Source organism: Pristiophorus japonicus, unplaced genomic scaffold (assembly GCF_044704955.1).
Source record: "Pristiophorus japonicus isolate sPriJap1 unplaced genomic scaffold, sPriJap1.hap1 HAP1_SCAFFOLD_1268, whole genome shotgun sequence".
Lineage (NCBI taxonomy): Eukaryota > Metazoa > Chordata > Chondrichthyes > Pristiophoridae > Pristiophorus > Pristiophorus japonicus.
In genome coordinates this window covers 31,740-45,926 of record NW_027250934.1, presented here as the reverse complement: position 1 = coordinate 45,926, position 14,187 = coordinate 31,740, and the positions used below count along the sequence as shown (strand labels likewise).

Sequence of the window (14,187 nt, the reverse complement as noted above, 5' to 3'; positions counted from 1 at the left end):
AGGCCCCAGTGAGATTTGAACCCACAACTCCTGGTTTACTAGACCAGTGCTCTAACCCCTGAGCTATGGAGCCAACTGCTTTGAGAAAGATAGGGGAAGGAGCAGGAAAGGGAGGGAAAGGGAGAAGAGAGAGTGAAAGGAGTGAGAGAGAGGGGAAGGGGAGACAGCGAGGAAGAGAGGGAGGCGGGGAAAGAGAGGGAGGGGATGGAGAGAGAGAGAATGTGGAAGGGTGGGGAGAGAGGGGAAGGAGTGGGAGAGAGGGGGAGGGGAGAGAGTGGGTGGGGAGAGAGTGGGGAATGAGTGAGAGAGAAGAAAGGAAGGGGAGACTGGAAGAAAGAGAAAGGGGAAGGGGAGAGAGAGGTTAAGAGGAGAGAGGGGGAAGGAGTGAGAGAGAGAGGGGGAGGGCAGAGAGGGGAAGGGGATAGAATGAGAGAGAGGGAAGGGGAGACAGCGAGGAAAAGGGTGAGGTGGGGAAAGAGAGGGAGGGGATGGAGAGAGATAGAGTGTGTGGAAGGGTGGGGAGAGAGAAGGGAAGGAGTGGGAGAGAAGGGAGGAAGGGGAGACTGGGAGAAAGAGAGAGGGGAAGGGGAGAGAGAGGTTAGAGGGGGAAGGAGTGAGAGGGGGAGGGGAGAGAGAGAGGGAAAACCTGAAAGGAAAGGGAAAAGAGAAAGACAGGAGGGAGGGAAAAGGGAAAAGGGGAAAGAGAGAGAGTGGAAGGAGTGAGCGAGAGGGGGAAAGGGGAACAAGAAGCAGGGGAAGGGGAGAGAGTGGGGAAGGGAAGAGAGAGGGGAGGGAGGGAGAAGGCGGTGAGAGGTGAATGAGGGGAAGACGGGGAGAGTGAGAGAGGGAAGGGGAGAGTGAAGGAGCCGGGTAGAGAGAAGGGAAGGGGAGTGTGAGGGGAAGGGAGAGAGAGGGGGAAGGATAGAGAGTAAGGGGAGAGAGGGGGAATGAGAAAGAGGGTGTGGTGAGGGAGGGGGAAGGGGGAGAGGGGAATGAGGGAGAGACAGGGAAAGCAAGATAGCGGGAAAAAGATTTAGAACGGGTCGTGATGGGGAAGGGAGATAGAGTGTAAGAGAGATGAGCCTGTTGTTCCAGAGTCGGTCTGAGAGCTGTTTCATACTTATAATTAAATCCTTTGTTAATTAACAGCAAATTTAAATACTGAGCTAATTTTGAGTCGGCCCCAGTAAGATTTGAACCCATGCCCACGGGTTTAAAAGACCAGTGCTCTAACCCCTGAGCTATGGAGCCACCTACTCTCAGAACGACAGGGGACGGAGCAGGAAAGAGAGAGGAAGGGAAAAGAGAGAGTGGAAGGAGTGAGAGAGAGAGGGGAAGGGGTGAGAGAGAGGGGGAGGGGAGCGAGAGGGGGAGGGGGAGACAGGGAGGAAGAGAGAGGGGAAGAGGAGAGTGAGGTTAGAGGGGGAAGGAGTGAGAGAGAGGGGGAGGGGAGAGAGAGAGGGGGAGGGGAGCGAGAGGGGGAAAACCTGAAAGGAAAGGCAAAAGAGAAAGACAAGAGGGAGGGACAAGGGAATAGGGGAAAGAGAGAGATGCAGGGGAAGGGGAGAGTGTGTGGAAGGGAGTGAATGGAGTGAGAGAGGTGGAAGGAGTGGTTAGCAGACAGAGGGGTTGGGAATAGAATAAGATAGACAAGGAAGGAGAGTGAGATCGTGGGAAAGGGAGAGGGATATTTCGATGGAGAGAAAGTATAACAGAGATGAGAAGAGGAGAGCGGAGAGTTGCTAAAGGGTCAGTCTCAGAGCTGTTTAACATTTATAATTAAAGCCCTTGTTAATTGACAGCGAATTTTGAGTAGGCCGCAGTGGAATTTGATCCCACAACCCTGGTTTACTAGACCAGTGCTCTAACCCCTGAGCTATGGAGCCAACTGCTTTGAGAAAGATAGGGGAAGGAGCAGGAAAGGGAGGGGAAGGGAGAAGAGAGAGTGAAAGGAGTGAGAGAGAGGGGAAGGGGAGACAGCGAGGAAGAGAGGGAGGCGGGGAAAGAGAGGGAGGGGATGGAGAGAGAGAGAATGTGGAAGGGTGGGGAGAGAGTGGGAGAGAGTGGGTGGGGAGAGAGTGGGGAATGAGTGAGAGAGAAGAAAGGAAGGGGAGACTGGGAGAAAGGGAAAGGGGAGAGAGAGGTTAAGAGGAGAGAGGGAGAAGGAGTGAGAGAGAGAGGGGGAGGGCAGAGAGGGGAAGGGGATAGAATGAGAGAGAGGGAAGGGGAGACAGCGAGGAAAAGAGTGAGGTGGGGAAAGAGAGGGAGGGGATGGAGAGAGATAGAGTGTGTGGAAGGGTGGGGAGAGAGAAGGGAAGGAGTGGGAGAGAAGGGAGGAAGGGGAGACTGGGAGAAAGAGAGAGGGGAAGGGGAGAGAGAGGTTAGAGGGGGAAGGAGTGAGAGGGGGAGGGGAGAGAGAGGGGGAAAACCTTAAAGGAAAGGGAAAAGAGAAAGACAGGAGGGAGGGAAAAGGGAAAAGGGGAAAGAGAGAGAGTGGAAGGAGTGAGCGAGAGGGGGAAAGGGGAACAAGAGGCAGGGGAAGGGGAGAGAGTGGGGAAGGGAAGAGAGAGGGGAGGGAGGGAGAAGGCGGGGAGAGGGGAATGAGGGGAAGACGGGGAGAGTGATAGAGGGAAGGGGAGAGAGAAGGAGCCGGGTAGAGAGAAGGGAAGTGGAGTGTGAGGGGAAGGAAGAGAGAGGGGGAAGGATAGCGAGTAAGGGGAGAGAGGGGGGATGAGAAAGAGGGTGTGGTGAGGGAGGGGGAAGGGGAAGGGGGAGAGGGGAATTAGGGAGAGACGGGGAAAGCAAGATAGCGGGAAAAAGATTTAGAACGGGTCGTGATGACGAAGGGAGATGAGCCTGTTGTTCCAGAGTCGGTCTGAGAGCTGTTTCATATTTATAATTAAATCCTTTGTTAATTAACAGCAAATTTAAATACTGAGCTAATTTTGAGTCGGCCCCAGTAAGATTTGAACCCATGCCCACGGGTTTAAAAGACCAGTGCTCTAACCCTTGAGCTATGGAGCCACCTACGCTCGGAAAGACAGGGGAAGGAGCAGGAAAGAGAGAGGAAGGGAAAAGAGAGAGTGGAAGGAGTGAGAGAGAGGGGGAAGGGGTGAGAGAGTGGAAGGAGAGAGAGAGAAGGGAGGGGAAGAGGTGAGAGAGTAGAAGGAGTGAGAGAGAGGGGACAAGGGGAGAGAGGGGAAGGGGAGAGAGTGGGATGGAGTGAGAGAGATGGAAGGGAAGACAGCGAGGAAGAGAAGGATGTGGGGAAAGAGAGGGAGGGGATGGAGCGAGAGTGTGGAAGGGAGGGAGAGAGAGTGGGAGAGAGAGGGAGGGGAGAGAGCTTAAGGGGAGAGAAAGGGGAAGGAGGGGGAAGGGAAAAGAGAGAGTGGGAGGAGAAGGGGCGGAGGAGGGGAAGGAGTGAGAGAGAGGAGAGAGGAAAAGAGAAGTGGAGTGAGGGGCAAGATAGAGGAGGAAGGAGAGAGAGGGGAAGGAGTGAATAAAGTATGATAGTGGAGAGGGGAAGGGAAGAGGGTGAGAGGAGGGAGGGGGAAGGGGAGAGAGGGGAATGAGTGAGTGATGGGGAAAGCGATAGCGGGAAAGGGAGAGAGGGGTAAAAAGATGTAGAATGTGGAAGGCGGAGAGCGATTTTGATTGAGAGAAAGTGCAATCGAGACGAGAGCCTGTTGATCCAGGGTCGCTCACGGAGCTGTTTGATATTTGTAATTAAAGCCCTTGTTAATTGACATACTGAGCTAAATTTGAGTAGGCCAGTGAAATTTGAACTCACAACCCCTGGTTTACGAGACGATTGCTCTAACCTCTCAGCTATGGAGCCGCCTGTTTAGAAACAAATAGGGGAAGGAGCAGGAAAGAGAGGGGAAGGAAAAAGAGAGAGTGGAAGGAGTGTAAGAGAGAGGGGAAGGGGAGAGTGAGCGGATGGAGAGAGGGAAGGTGAGACAGGGAGGAAGAGAAAGGGGTATGGGAGAGAGAGGGAGGGGAAAGGGAGCAAGAGGGGAAAGAGTAAGAGAGAGGAGAGAGGAAAAGAGAGGGGGAGGGGCAGAGCAGGAAGACGGGAGTGAGAGGGGAAGGAGAAAAGAGAGGGGAGGGGGAGAGAGAGGGAAGGAGTGAGGAAAGAATGAAAGTAGAGAGGGGAAGGAGAAAGGGGAAGGAGAGAGGGTGAGGCGAGGGAGGGGAAAGAGGAAGAGGGGAATGAGTGAGAGACGGGGAAAGGGAGATAGTGGGAAAGGGAGATAGTGGGAAAGGGAGAGAGGGGTAAAAAGATGTAGAAGGGGAGAGAGGGGAGAGAGGGAAGGGGAGAGAGTGGGGAAGGGGAGAGAGTGGGGAAGGGGAGAGAGAGGGGAAGGGGAGAGAGTGGGGAAGGGGAGAGAGTGGGGAAAGGGAGAGAGTGCGGAAGGGGACAGAATGGGGAAGGGGAGAGAATGGGGAAGGGGAGAGAGAGGGGAAGGGGAGAGAGTGGGGAAGGGGAGAGAGTGGGGAAGGGGAGAGAGAGGGGAAGGGGAGAGAGTGGGGAAGGGGAAAGAGTGGGGAAGGGGAGAGAGTGGAATGAGTGAGAAAAGTAGTGGGGAAAACGAGAGAGCGGGAACGAGTAAAAAGAGGCAGAGTGTGTAGTGATGGGGAAAGTAGGGAGAGAGGGAAAGGGTAGGTCAGGGGACGATAGGGGCGAGAGACAAGAACAGGAAAGCCTTTTGATCTTGGGTCAGTCTCAGAGTTGTTTAATATTTACAATTAAAGCCCTTGTCAATTGAAAATGAATTTAAACAATTTTTGAATCGGCCCCAGTGCAATTTGAACTCACAACACCTAGTTTACGAATCCAGGGCTCTAACCCCTAAGCTATGGAGCCACTTTTGCTGGCGAAGATCCGAGAAGGAGCAGGAAAGAGAGGGGAAGGGAAAAGAGAGAGTGGAAGGAGTGAGAGAGAGGGGGAAGGGGAAAGAGAGGTGGAAGGAGAGAGAGAGAGAGGAAGGGGAAAGAGAGACAGGGGGATGGGGAGATAAAGAGGAAGGGGAGAGAGGGTGGAGAGAGTGGGTAGGGGAGAGAGGGAGAGGGGGGAAGGTGAGAGGGTGAGGCGAGGGAGACGGAAGAGAGTGAGAGAGGGGAATGAGTGAGAGACGGGGAAAGCAAGATGGTGGGAAAGGGAGAGAGGGATAAAATGATATAGAACGGTTCATGATCGTTGTTATATATGTAAACCTGTAAATACCTTGTGTAACCACCAGAGGGCTCATTTCCTGGAGTTCCAAGGGCTCCCACAATCCCTTCGGAGCACATGTACTTAAGGAGGCCTCACAGGCTGGAGAGGCAGTCTGGAGACCTGCAATAAAAGACTAAGGTCATACTTTGCTTTGAGCCCGCAATATCTGGTCAGACTCTTTATTTATACATAACAATGGGTGACGAGATACAGATGACAAACACAACGATGCAGAGAACAGTGGGCATCCTGGAGAAATTTTTGGAGGGAGATGATTGGGAAACCTTCGTGGAGCGACTCGACCAATACTTCGTGGCCAACGAAATAGAAGGAGAAACGAACGCTGCCAAACGAAGGGCGATTCTCCTCACCGTTTGCAGGGCACCAACGTATGGCCTCATGAAAAACCTGCTTGCTCCAGCGAAACCCACAGAGAAATCGTACGATGAGTTGTGCACACTGGTCCGGGAGCATCGGAACCGAAGGAAAGCGTTCTGATGGCGAGGTATCGGTTCTACAAGTACAAGAGGTCTGAAGGCCAGGAAGTGGCAAGCTATGTCACCAAGCTAAGGGGCCTTGCAGGACATTGCAAATTTTGAAGGACATTTGGAGCACATGCTCAAAGACTTCTTTATACTTGGCATTGGCCACGAAACTATACTTCGCAAACTTTTGACTGTAGAGACCCCAACCTTGAGTAAGGCCATAGCGATAGCCCAGGCGTTTATTGCCACCAGTGACAATACTAAGCAAATCTCTCAGCACACAAGTGCTGCTACAAGTACTGTGAACAAAGTGATGTTGCTTTATAAATCTTTTATGAAGGGGAGAGAGAGAGTGGAGGGGTGTGGGGAGGGGGGCAAGGAAAGGGAAAAAGAAGGGAATGGGAGAGAGAAAGAATGAGAGAGTCTGAAAGGAAAGAGAAAGTAAGGAGGGAGAGCGAAAGGGCATAGGCAGAAGAGAGAGATGCATATTTAAATACTAAACTAACTTTGAGTAGGCCCCAGTGAGATTTGAACTCACGACGTCTGGTTTACAAGACCAGTGCTTTAACGCATGAGCTATGGAGCTACCTGCTGTAAGGCAAACAGGGGAAGGAGCAGGAAAGTGAGGGGAAGGGAGACAGGGAGGCAGAGAGAGGGGAAGGGGAGAGTGAGGGTGGAAGGTGTGAGAGAGAGGGGAAGGGGAGAGAGAGGTGGAGGAACGGGAGAGAGTGGTGAAGGAGTGAGAGAGAGAGGGAAGGATAGATTAGGAGAAAGATAGAGGGACGGGGTGAGAGAGAGGGACGGGCAAAGAGAGGTTAAGGGAAGAAAGGGGGAAGGAGTGAGAAAGAATGAAGAAGAGGAGGGAGCAGAAGGGGAGTGAGACAAGGGGAGGGGAGAGAAGTGAAGGGGAAGGGAAGAGAGGGAAAGGAGTGAGAGAGGGGGAAGGGGAGACAGGGAGGGGAAGGAGAGATAGGGAGGTGGGGAGAATGTAGAATGTAGGAGGGAGCGAGAGAAGGGAAGGAGTAGGAAAGAGGGAAGGGGGAAATAGAGGGTGGAAGGGGAGAGAGATGGGGAACGGAAAGAGAGGGGAAGGGGAGAGAGAGGGAGAAGGGAAGAATCTGAAAGGAAAGGGAAAGGAGAGAGAGTGGAGGGAGGGAATAGAGAGTGAGAGAGAGGAGGAGAGAAAGGAAGGAAGGGGAAAGAGATGTTAAGGGGAGAGAGGGGGAAGGAGTGAGAGAGAGAGAGGGGGAGGGCATAGAGGGGGAGAACCTGAAAGAAAAGGGGAAAGGGTGGGAGGAATAACACACAAGTATTTAAATACTAAATTGGCACGAGTGAGATTTGAACCCACAGACACTGGATTACAAGATCAGTGCTCTAACCCCTGAGCTATGGAGCCACCTGTTCGGGGCAAGACAGGGGATAGAACAGGAAAGAGAGGGGGAAGGGAAAAGAGAGAGTGGACGAGTGAGAGAGGGGGAAGGGGAGAGAGCGGATGGAGTGAGAGAGGGAAGGTGAGACAGGAGGAAGAGAGACGGGTATGGGAGAGAGAGGGACGGAAAGGGGAGCAAGAGCAGAAGGAGTAAGAGTGAGGAGAGAGGAAAAGAGAGGGGGCGGGGCAGAGAGAGGGAAGGAGTGAGGAAAGAATGAAAGTAGAGAAGGGAAGGAGAGAGGGGGAAGGAGAGAGGGTGAGGTGAGGGATGGGGAAGGGGGGAGAGGGGAATGAGTGAGAGACAAGGAAAGCGAAATAGTGGGAAAGGAAGAGAGGGGTAAAAAGATGTCGAACGGGTCATGATGGGGAAGGGAGAGAGAGATTTGGAAGGGGAGAGAGAGTGTGAGAGAGACAAGAAGAGGAGAGTGGAAAGGGTGTGAGGGGAGCCTGTTGTTCCAGGGTCGGTCTCGGAGCTGTTTAATATTTATAATTAAAGCCCTTGTTAATTGACAGTGAATTTAAATACTGAACTAATTTTGAGTAGGCCCCAGTGAGATTTGAACTCACAATCCCTGGGGACAGGAAGGAAGAGAGAGGGCAGGGGGAGAGCGAGAGGCGGAGAGGGAAAAGAGAGGGAGGAAGGGGGACAGTGAGAGAGCTGCGAAGGAGTGAGAGAGCGGCGAAAGAGTGAGAGAGTGGCGAATGGGAGAGAGGGGTAGGAGTGAGAGAGAGGGTAACGCGTGTTTAAGAGCAGGAAGGGGAGAGAGGGGGGAGGGGGGGCAGGGAGAAAGTGAGAGAGGGGGGAATGGGCCAAAGGGGGAGGGGGAGAGTCTGAGGGGAAAGGGGAGAGCGAGAGCGAGGTAAGGAGACAAAGGGAGGAGGGAGGGGGCCGAGAAGAGTGGAGACAGGGGAGGGGAGGGAGAGAGTTAGGAGAAAATGAAAAGGAAGAGGAGAATGCATGAGCGACAGTGGAAGGGGAGGGAGAGGGGAAAGGGGAGAGTGAGAAAAGTAGCGGGGAAAGCTAGAGAGCAGGAAAGAGGAACAGCACAGACTTTTGTTCCCGGGTCGGTCTCAGAGCTGTTTAATATTTAAAATTAAATCCTTCGTTAATTGACAGTGAACTTAAATACTGAATTAATTTTGAGTAGGCCCCAGTAAGATTGGATCTCACGACCCGCTGGTTTACTAGACCAGCGCTCTAATCCCTAGCTATGGAGCCACCTGCTTTTAGAAAATCAGGGGAAGGAGCAGGAAAGAGAGGGGAAGGGAAAAGAGAGAGTGGAAGGAGTGAGAGAGAGGGGGAAGACGAGAGAGAGGGAGGGGAAAGAGAGACAGGGGGATGGATAGAGAAAGGGGGAGGGGTGAGAGAGAAGGGGAGAGAGGGTGGAGAGAGTGGGTAGGGGAGAGAGGGAGAGGGGGTAAGGTGAGAGGGTGAGGCGAGGGAGACGGGAGAGAGTGAGAGAGGGGAATGAGTGAGAGACGGGGAAAGCAAGATGGTGGGAAAGGGAGAGAGGGGTAAAAAGATGTAGAATGGGTCATTTATATGTAAACCTATAAATACCTTGTGTAACCACCAGAGGGCACATTCCCTGGAGTCCCAAGGGATCCCACAATCCCTTGGGAGCACCTGTACTTAAGGATGCCTAACAGGCTGGAGAGGCACTCTGGAGACCTGTAATAAAAGACTACGGTCACACTCTGCTTTGAGCCCGCAGTATCTGGTCAGACTCTTTATTCATACACAACAACTGGCGACGAGATACAGATGACGAACCCAACGATGCAGAGAACAGTGGGCATCCTGGAGAAAATTTCGGAGGGAGATGAATGGGAAACCTTCGTGGAGCGACTCGACCAATACTTCGTGGCCAACGAGATGGAAGGAGAAACGAACGCTGCCAAATGAAGGGCGATTCTCCTCACCGTTTGCAGGGCACCAACGTATGGCATCATGAAAAACCTGCTTGCTCCAGCGAAACCCACAGAGAAATCGTACGATGAGTTGTGCACACTGGTCCGGGAGCATGGGAACCCGAAGGAAAGCGTTCTGATGGCGAGGTATCGGTTCTACACGTACAAGAGGTCTGAAGGCCAGGAAGTGACAAGCTGTGTCACCGAGCTAAGGGGCCTTGCAGGACATTGCAAATTTTGAAGGACATTTGGAGCACATGCTCAAGGAGTTCTTTGTACTTGGCATTGACCACGAAACTGTACTTCGCAAACGTTTGACTGTAGAGACCCCAACCTTGAGTGAGGCCATAGCGATAGCCCAGGCGTTTATTGCCACCAGTGACAATACGAAGCAAATCTCTCAGCACACAAGTGCTGCTACAAGTACTGTTAACAAAGTGATGTTGTTTTATAAACCTTTTATGATGGGGAGAGAGAGAATGGAGGGGTGTGGGGAGGGAGGGCAAGGAGAGGGAAAAAGAGGGGAAGGGGAGAGTCTGAAAGGAAAGGGAAAAGTGAAAAAGCAGATGCATATTGAAATACTAAACTAATTTTGAGTAGGTGCCAGTGAGATTTGAACTCACGACCGCTGGTTTACAAGACCAGTGCTCTAACCCCTGAGCTATGGAGCCACCTGCTGTAAAGATGACAGGGGAATGAGCAGGAAAGAGAGGGGAAGCGAGACAGGGAGAGTGGAAGGAGGGAGAGAGGGAAGGTGAGTCAGGGAGGAAGAGAGAGGGGTATGGGTGAGAGAGGGAGGGGAAGGGGAGCAAGAGGGGAAGGAGTAAGAGAGAGGAGAGAGGAAAAGAGAGGGAAAGCGGGAGAGTGGGAAGATGGGAGTGAGAAAAGAGAGGGGGAAGGGGAGAGAGTGGGGGAAGGAGAGAGAGAGGGAAAGAGTGAGGAAAGAATGAAAGGAGAGAGGGTGAGGCAAGGGAGGGGGAAGGGGGAAGGGGGGGAGAGGGAAATGAGTGAGGGACGGGGAAAAAGATGTCGAATGGGTCAGGGAGAGAGAGAGTGCACGAGAGACAAGAAGACGAGAGGGGGAAGGGTGTGAGGAGAGCCTGTTGTTCTATGGTCGGTCTTGGAGCTGTTTAATATTTATAATTAAAGCCCTCGTTAATTGATGGTCAATTTAATTACTGAGCTAATTTTGATTTGGCCCCAGTGAGATTTGAAACCACGACCCCTGCTTTACAAGACCAGTGCTCTAATCCCGGAGCTATGGAGCCACCTATTCTGGGAAGCACAGGGGAAAGAGCAGGAAAGAGAGGGGAAGGGAAAAGAGAGGGTGGAAGGAGTGAGAGAGAGGGAAGGGGAGACAGCGAGGAAAAGAAGGAGGTGGAGAAGGAGAGGAAGGGGATGGAGAGAGAGAGTGTGGAAGGCGTGGGATAGAGGGGGAGGGGAGAGAGCGGAAGGGGAAGGAGAGAGAGAGAGAGAGAGCGAGGGCAGAGAGGAGAAAGGGAGAGACGGTGTGAGAACCTGAAAGGAAAGGGAAAAGAAAGACAGGAGGGAGGAATGAAAGACGGGTATTTAAATAATAAACTAGACACCCGTGAGATTTGAACTCACAACCTTTGGTTTACAAGACCAATGTTCTAACTCCTGAAGGGTTGTTATGTATCTCACACTACTGTACATAACTGTAGCTTACCATGCTATACATGACTGTAACCAGAAATGACCTGTAACCACAAGCTTACCTTACCACCAGGGGTGCACTTGCAGGAGACACTGGATACTTGTCCCAGACAGGTATATAAGGACAGGTCTCAGGCAAGTGTGGCATTCGAGAGCTGTGTAATAAAGGTGCAGGTCCTGAGTGACCTTGACTTCAGTATGTGCCTCGTGTGAATCTGTACTGCGGGGACAGGACTTTACAGTGGCGACGAGTTACGGGATTACAGAATCCACAGAATGGCGACCAACGGCTCAGATGAGAAATACAATGCGGGAGACAATTGGGAGGACGTTATAGAAAGACTCCCAGCAAAGCTTTGTAAGCAAAGACTGGTTCGACGATGATACGGCAGACAAGAGAAGAGCCCATCTCTTGACCAGCTGTGGCTCGAAAACATACGCTTTAATGAAGGACCTGCTGGCACCCGAGAAACCAGCAAGCAAGTCGTTTGAAGAGTTGGCTGGTAAGAGACCACCTGAAGCCAGCGAGCAGCCCACACATGGCCAAACACAGGTTCTACAACTACAGATGATGCTGTGTAGGCCAGAGCATACCCAACTTCGTGGCGGAACTTCGGAGGTTGGCTAGCTTATGTGATTTCTCCGATGAACTAAGGAGAGAAGTACTGAGAGACTTTTTTATTGAAGGAATAGGCCACGCAGGCATATTCCGAAAGCTCATAGAGACCAAGAACTTGACCTTAGAGGCAGCAGCACTGGTTGCACAGACATACTTGGCAGAAGAAGAAGAAACGAGGTTGATCTACACTGCAGGTACGACAACTAATGAAACATCGGAACAAGGGGTTCACAGCGCAAAACAAGCCGGTACCCCCACACACAGATAAAGGCAGGAGAGCAGGCCCTCAGCAGCAGGCAGTAGCGCCAGAAGCCATCAAGGACCACATGAACGGCCGTTCACACCTCATCAACCCACAATGCGAGCAATCAACTACAGACTGAGAGAAGCTCAAGAGAGATCAGCCAGACGCAGCTCATCCTTTGGAAACAATGGAAGCGGTCTGTGCTGGAGATGTGGGGGAAGGCACTCATCAAGGGGGTGTCAATTTCAGCATGCTGTTTGCAGAAACTGCAACTATACAGAACATCTGGCCCGCATGTGCAGAAAAACGGCAGCTTGGCTGGTATACGAATCGGAAGGGTCGGAAAGCGGACCAGAAGACGGTGGGGACAGTACCCGGGACGCCGAGGTACAGCGGGTCAACACGATCAATAGCCACTGATCCTACAACAAGACGCCTCCAATAATGATGAGGGTCCTACTCAACGGGATACCCGTCAACATGGAGCTGGTTACGGGAGTGAGTCAATCTCTCATGAGCGCTCAACAATTTGAACAGCTGTGGCCGCACAAAAGAGACAGACCAAAACTCACAAGGGCCGACACCAAACTAAGGACCTATACCAAAGAAATCGTACCAGTCCTCGGGCAGCGCCATGCTCTCAGTCACACACAAAGGGACAGTGAACCGACTTCCCCTGTGAATTGTCCCCGGAGATCTCCCAGCACTGCTGGGGAGAAGCTGGCTGGCAAAACTAAACTGGAAATGGGGTGATATTCACGCCATGTCGTCAGAGGAACGGACCTCCTACTCAACAGTTCTAAGTCGATTTGAACACCTCTTTCAGCCAGGTGTGGGCACCTTCAAAGGGACTAAAGTCAAAATCTACAGCAGACAGAATGCTAGACCGGTCCATCACAAGGCCAGAGCTGTGCCCTATGTGATGAGGGAAAAGATTGAACACGAACTAGACAGGTTTCTGCGGGAAGGCATTATATCACCTGTGGAATTTAGCGACTGGGCAAGTCCCATCATCCCCGTCATGAAGCCTGATGGATCCGTACTAATCTGTGGGGTCGACAAATCTAACATAAACAGAGTCTCCCTACAGGACCAATACCCGCTGCCCAGAGTAGAGGACTTATTTGCCACATTAGCTGGAGGTAAACTTTTCTCAAAATTAGACCTCACATCTGCGTATATGACGCAAGAATTGATCGAGGTGTCCAAGCTACTCACCACCATCAACACACATCGAGGCCTTTTCATGTACAATCGATGCCCATTCGGCATCAGGTCGGCAGCTGCCATATTCCAGCGCAACATGGAAAGTCTGCTCAAGTCCATCCCGGGGACGGTTGTATTTCAAGATGACATAGTTATCACGGGCAGGGACACCGACTCCCATCTCCGTAATTTGGAGGAAGTACTAAGTCGATTGGATCGGGTAGGCCTACGAGTCAAGAAATCCAAGTGTCTGTTTCTTGCGCCCGAGGTTGAATTTTTGGGCAGAAGGATTGCCGCTGATGGAATCCGCCCAACAGAGTCCAAAACAGAAGCAATTCGCCTGGCACCCAGGCCCCGGAATGTCTCAGAACTGCACGCCTTTCTTGGGCTACTCAATTACTTTGGTAACTTTATGCAGAACTTAAGCACACTGCTGGAACCTCTCCACGTGCTGCTCAGGAAGGGGTGCGATTGGTTTTGGGGGGACGCCCAAGAACGCGCCTTCAATAAGGCACGCAACCTTCTGTGTTCCAACAGTGTTTTGGCTTTCTTTGATCCAGGTAAAAAGCTAGTTCTCACATGCGATGCGTCAGCGTATGGGGTCGGATGTGTTTTGCAACATGTCAATAGTGCGGGTAAATTACAACCCAGAGCTTATGCCTCCAGGTCACTTTTGCGGGCGGAGCGCGGGTACAGAATGGTGGAGAAAGAGGCGCTCGCGTGTGTGTATGGTGTCAAAAAGATGCACCAATATCTTTTCGGGGCCAAGTTCACATTAGAAACCGACCACAAGCCCCTCACGTCCCTCCTATCCGAGAGCAAGGCAATAAACGCCAAAGCCTCGGCGCGAATTCAACGGTGGGCACTCATGCTGGCGTCCTACGACTATACCATAAGGCACAGACCAGGCACAGACAACTGTGCCGACGCGCACAGCAGGCTACCCCTGGCGACCACGGAAAGGTCTGATGAACAGGACTGTGAGATACTCATGGCAATCAATGCCTTTGAGTCCACAGGTTCGCCCATGACGGCTCGCCAAATCAGAGCCTGGACAGCCAGCGACCCCACGTTGTCCTTAGTAAAAAGATGTGTCCTAACTGGTGACTGGGCAGAGGCTCACGATGTCTGCCCCGAGGAATTAAAACCCTTTCACAGGCGCATGCATGAGCTATCACTACAAGCAGACTGCCTGATGTGGGGCAGCCGAGTAGTCATGCCTCTGCGAGGTGGAGAGGCATTTGTCCGGGAGCTCCACAGCGAGCACCCGGGGATCATTCTCTTGAAGGCCATAGCCAGATCCCACGTCTGGTGGCCTGGTATTGACGCGGACTTGGACCTCTGCGTCCGAAGGTACACCATTTGTGCCCAACTCAGCAATGCCCCCAGGGAGGC

General features: G+C 52.3%; 4 non-coding genes across 4 annotated transcripts; all 4 read right to left on the bottom strand.

Moving 5' to 3' along the window:
- Positions 1 to 73, bottom strand: trnat-agu (transfer RNA threonine (anticodon AGU)). Its single transcript has one exon. It is a non-coding gene; the product is annotated as a tRNA-Thr (tRNA).
- Positions 74 to 1,178: 1,105 nt separating this feature from the next.
- Positions 1,179 to 1,251, bottom strand: trnak-uuu (transfer RNA lysine (anticodon UUU)). The gene has a single exon. It is a non-coding gene; the product is annotated as a tRNA-Lys (tRNA).
- Positions 1,252 to 2,951: 1,700 nt separating this feature from the next.
- Positions 2,952 to 3,024, bottom strand: trnak-uuu (transfer RNA lysine (anticodon UUU)). The gene has a single exon. It is a non-coding gene; the product is annotated as a tRNA-Lys (tRNA).
- A 6,620-nt stretch (positions 3,025 to 9,644) lies between these two features.
- trnat-ugu (transfer RNA threonine (anticodon UGU)) lies at positions 9,645 to 9,720 on the bottom strand. Its single transcript has one exon. It is a non-coding gene; the product is annotated as a tRNA-Thr (tRNA).
- Between the last annotated feature and the right edge of the window lie 4,467 nt (positions 9,721 to 14,187).